This window comes from Cervus canadensis, chromosome 5 (assembly GCF_019320065.1).
Source record: "Cervus canadensis isolate Bull #8, Minnesota chromosome 5, ASM1932006v1, whole genome shotgun sequence".
Taxonomy (NCBI): Eukaryota; Metazoa; Chordata; class Mammalia; order Artiodactyla; family Cervidae; genus Cervus; species Cervus canadensis.
The window spans coordinates 29,340,513-29,345,350 of NC_057390.1; the positions used below are offsets into that span (position 1 = coordinate 29,340,513).

A 4,838-nucleotide genomic window follows, 5' to 3' on the forward strand; every position below is an offset into this window, starting at 1 on the left:
TTTATTGGCATAGAGCCGCCCTCTTACACTGTTGGTGGAATGCAAACTAGTACAGCCACTATGGAAAACAGTGTGGAGATTTCTTAAAAAACTGGAAATAGAACTGCCATATGACCCAGCAATCCCACTCCTGGCATACACACTGAGGAAACCAGATCTGAAAGAGACACGTGCACCCCAATGTTCATCGCAGCACTGTTTATAATAGCCAGGACATGGAAGCAACCTAGATGCCCATCAGCAGACGAATAGATAAGGAAGCTGTGGTACATATACACCATGGAATATTACTCAGCTGTTAAAAAGAATTCATTTGAATCAGTTCTAATGAGATGGATGAAACTGGAGCCCTTTATACAGAGTGAAGTAAGCCAGAAAGATAAAGAACATTATAGCATACGAACACATATATGTGGAATTTAGAAAGATGGTAACAATAACCCTATATGCAAAAAAGAGAACACAGATGTACAGAACAGACTTTTGGACTCTGTGGGAGAAGGCGAGGGTGGGATGTTTTTGAGAGAACAGCATTGAAACATGTATATTATCTAAGGGTGAAACAGATCACCAGCCCCAGGTTGGATGCATGAGATAAGTGCCGGGCCTGGTGCACTGGGAAGACCCAGAGGGATCGGGTAGAGAGGGAGGTGGGAGGGGGGATTGGGATGGGGAATACATGTAAATCCATGGCTGATTCATGTCAATGTATGACAAAAATCACTACAATATTGTAAAGTAATTAGCCTCCAACTAATAAAAATAAATGAAAAAAAAAAAGAAAGAAAGAAAGCTAAGCACCAAAGAATTGATGCTTTTGAACTGTGGTGTTGGAGAAGACTCTTGAGAGTCCCTTCAACTGCAAGGAGATCCAACCAGTCCATCCTAAAGGAAATCAGTTCTGAATATTCATTGGAAGGACTGATGTTGAAGCTGAAACTCCAATAATCAGGCCACCTGATGTGAAGAACTGACACATTGGAAAAGATCCTGATGCTGGGAAAGATTGAAGGTGGGAGGAGAAGGGGACAACAGAGGATGAGATGCTTGGATGGCATCACCAACTCAATGGACATGAGTTTGAGTAAACTCCAGGAGCTGGTGATGGGCAGGGAGGCCTGGCATGCTGCAGTCCATGGGGTGGCAAAGAGTCGGACATGACTGAGTGACTGAACTGAACTGAACTGTGCATACTAAATTAGCACCCTCTCTTTAAGTGCAAGGGAGAAGAAGGAAAGCTGGTCAAAACATGAATACAAGCCTTCAAGTGAAGACAAGAGGTCAGCTCTTCTGAAAGACATGTGAGTCATGCCAGCTCTCCTTAGCCTGATCCTCAGCACCCACCCTCCAACTACCACACGTCTCACGAGTCCCGGTACTTGTACTTCCCACATCAACAGGCATAACCCTGACTCCGGTGTTCTGATCCCATGACTACAGTTCCTACTGAAATGCTCTTGGCCTTTCTGAACTTTTTCTCCTTTCTCAACTTGGTATTAGACCTTCTCCTCCAGGAAGTCCTCCCTGCTCTACCAGCTGGCAGCCGGCAAAATACTAGGCTGAGCTCCAGTCTGACCCCAGCTTCCTAGCATTCTCATCCCTAAGGAATCCTTCTGATATATTTCTCATAGGCCACTGTATTTGGAATGAATGAGTCTACTAATCACGTTTATTTTGTAGGTATTTGTTTACTACTTCCCCATTTTTATTACTAAAAGATATTTCAGTCTCAAAGAGAGTCCATCTTCCCTGCTTGACAATCCTTGTAGTGCTCTTGGTACCAAAATCACCTCTCAGCTATCCTTATTCTTGGCCTTCATGCTAGGCATTTTAATTATATACTGGATTATTATTTGACATCATATTGAAAACAGTTGTTCCTATTTATTATTCTATCTTAAAAGAGAATGAATCAATGATTTTCAAAGAAATTCTTGTCAAAATTGACTCAAAAAGATTTTTCAAAACCCAAACCATGGAAGAAATGGGTAATGCTATCAAAAACTACCCAGGCCCAGATCATTTAACAAGTTAGTTATTTTAAAACTTTGAGGGAGAGATGATTCTGATGCTATTAAAAGGAAAGAAACCTACTCCTTATTTTCTGAAGCTAATACACTGTTGATACCAAAACTTCATAGAGATCACACATATACATAGGATGTTATGGGTCAAACGGTCATTCTCCACACTCCCTCCAAAGGAGATATGTTAAAGTCCCAAACCCAGCACCTCAGAAGGTGATCTTTCTTGGAAATAAGGTGGTTGCTGATGTAATCAGCTAAGATTAGGTCACACTGGGGTGGGGTCAGTCCCTATCTGATATGACTAGAGTCTTGTAAGAAGATAGCCATGTGAAGACAGACACACAGGGAGAACACCATGTGATGCTGAAGGCAGAGATTGGAGTTATGCAGCTGCAAGGCCAAGAATGCCAAAGATTGCCAGCAGACTACCAGAGGCTAGGAGGAGGGAGGCGAGGAAGCTTTCAGAGGGAGCGTGGCCCTGACATCTTGATTTTGGATTTCTATCCTTAGAGTTGTGAGACAATACATTTCTGTTGTTTGAAGTCAGCCACTTTGTGGTGCTTTGTTACATCAACCTTAGGAAACTAATACACAGTCTACATCTAAGAATTTATTCTACCCTGATACTCAGTTATACCCAATCAAAGATGTCCATTTCATTGTTAATTGTAATGTTGAAAAACTAGATAATATCCAAATAGCCATCAGTAGAGGGCTGTTTAAATAAATTATGATGCTTCTTTAATGGAATTCTAAGCTGTGGTTAAAAGCAATAAAGTAACCAAAAATGAATGAATTCATGAGACATTTAAGATTAATTGGTAAGTTGCAAGATCAAGTCGTAAGGCACAAGTAGTGTATGATACTAAATTTATCTTTTAAAAAGACTTAACAGGATAGTACATGGATAGAAAAAACATTGATGTACTTTTCAAGTAGTTATTTCATGGTGGAGGTGGAAATCATAGGAGGGACTCTCATTTTCCATGTTGCATATATCTCTGTAAGATTTAAGGGGACTCCCTGGTGGTTCAGTGGCAAAGATCTGCCTGCAGTGCAGGTGACATGGGTTTGATCCCTGGGTCTGGAAGATCCTCTGGAAAAGGAAATGGCAACCCATTCCAGTATTCTTGCCTGAGAAATCTCATGGACAGAGGAGCCTGGTAGGTTACAGTCCACGGGGTCACAAGAGTCAGACACAACTTAGTGACCAAACCACCACCATAAGATTTAAATATTTTAAAATTGGCATGTATTGTTTTCATCTTTAAAAATCATGTTATTATCAATTCTGTGTGGGAAAATTTGTTTCACCTTAGCATCCTTCTGAGTTTTCAAATCAACCTCCTTGGAGCAGTTACAGTGATCCCTCACCTTTCCAGAATTCAGCTGACAACCTCCCAATATAGCAAGTGCTATACAGAAAGTTGGCCTGAATGAAGAAATTGGTAAGACTCAATAAAGTCCCATTTGCTGTCCCTTATGTCCTCCATGAGAGCCTTTTAACCTTTACTTTACATCCTAGTTATTCTAATTTCTAGAATGTAGCAGTTTAAAAGAGAGAGAGGGACTGCTAGTGTTAAGTACACTGAGAGGGAGGTTTTCAAAAAAACTATAAAAAGCCATTACAAGGACTTACATTATATAAATCTGGGTCATTTAATATAGGAATCAACCAGAGGTTGTCTCAGAAACCTCTGAGGTCATCTTTCTATTGAATTTCTATCACAAGTCAATGTAACAGATTATAATTTTGTGACTCAGTTAAGAAAATGTTAAATTATGTCCATTGTTTAAGAACTCAAGGAATAGTACTATATATTTTGTGTAGATTCCCATTTAATTGGTTAAAATAAAAAGTCTGGGGCTTAAGGAAGCAAATGTTTAGTTATCTGGGAAGTTTCTACCACCCAGAAAGACTTATTATCCAAGGGTTCTGGATAATCAAAATTTTCCTCTCTTTTCTTCCTAGAGCATTTAATCAAGGCCACCCACAGCTTAGAGGTTTTAGAAGTCTCCAGTTGAGCCATTTTCTCACCAGCAGTGTAAACAAGGGAGGAGACTGGAAGGATGGGGTGCCAGGTGCAGCTTCACTTAGAGCCCCTTCCCTGAGATAATGGGCAGTGAGGGGGCCGCAGGAGTTGGGGTGCACACTGGGAATTCTCCACCCTACTCTCAGAAATCTCCTCCCCTAGTTAAACCCAGAAATGACTTGTTAGGTTATAAAATAAATAATGCTTATTAAGCCTAACTCTCATGTAGCACAGAAACAATTATTTCAAATTGTTGAGAGATCAACTTTGCTACAAGTGTTTCTTAACTTCAGAAGTGGCTCTCTAGTCTGCTCAGCTTTCAGAATTCCTTGTTTTCTAGCTATCTAGGCTGCTTTAACCACCTCTCCCCATGGAGGAGAGAGAGAAAGAGAGAGAGAGAGAACATTGTCCATAAGAAGGGGGTGATTTGAGAGAATAGCACTGAGACATGTACATTACCATATGTGAAATAGATCACCAGTCCAAGTTTGATGCATGATACAGGGTGCTCAGGGTGCACTGGGATGACCCTGAGGGATGGGATGGGGAGGGAGGTGGGAGGGGGTTCAGGATGGGGGACACATGTACACCCATGGCTGACACATGTCAGCGTATGGCAAAAAACCACCACAATATTGTAAAGTAATTAGCCTCCAATTAAAAAAAATAAGAAGAACATTCCTTTATCAGAACAGATCTCTATAAAGATAGGGCTGGGTAGCATGGTTGCAGTTGATGTAATTAGGCCAAAATATATGTGCTACATTCCCCATAACCT

At 40.8% G+C, this 4,838-nt stretch overlaps 1 long non-coding RNA gene across 1 annotated transcript in view; it reads left to right on the plus strand.

Annotated features, from left to right (window-relative positions):
• LOC122442453 overlaps nt 1–3,804 on the plus strand; it is a 22,898-nt gene extending 19,094 nt beyond the window's left edge. The window contains exon 4 of the long non-coding RNA XR_006269653.1: nt 3,792–3,804. This is a non-coding gene — a long non-coding RNA (uncharacterized LOC122442453). The remainder of the gene's footprint in view (nt 1–3,791) is intronic.
• Nucleotides 3,805–4,838: the final 1,034 nt, after the last annotated feature.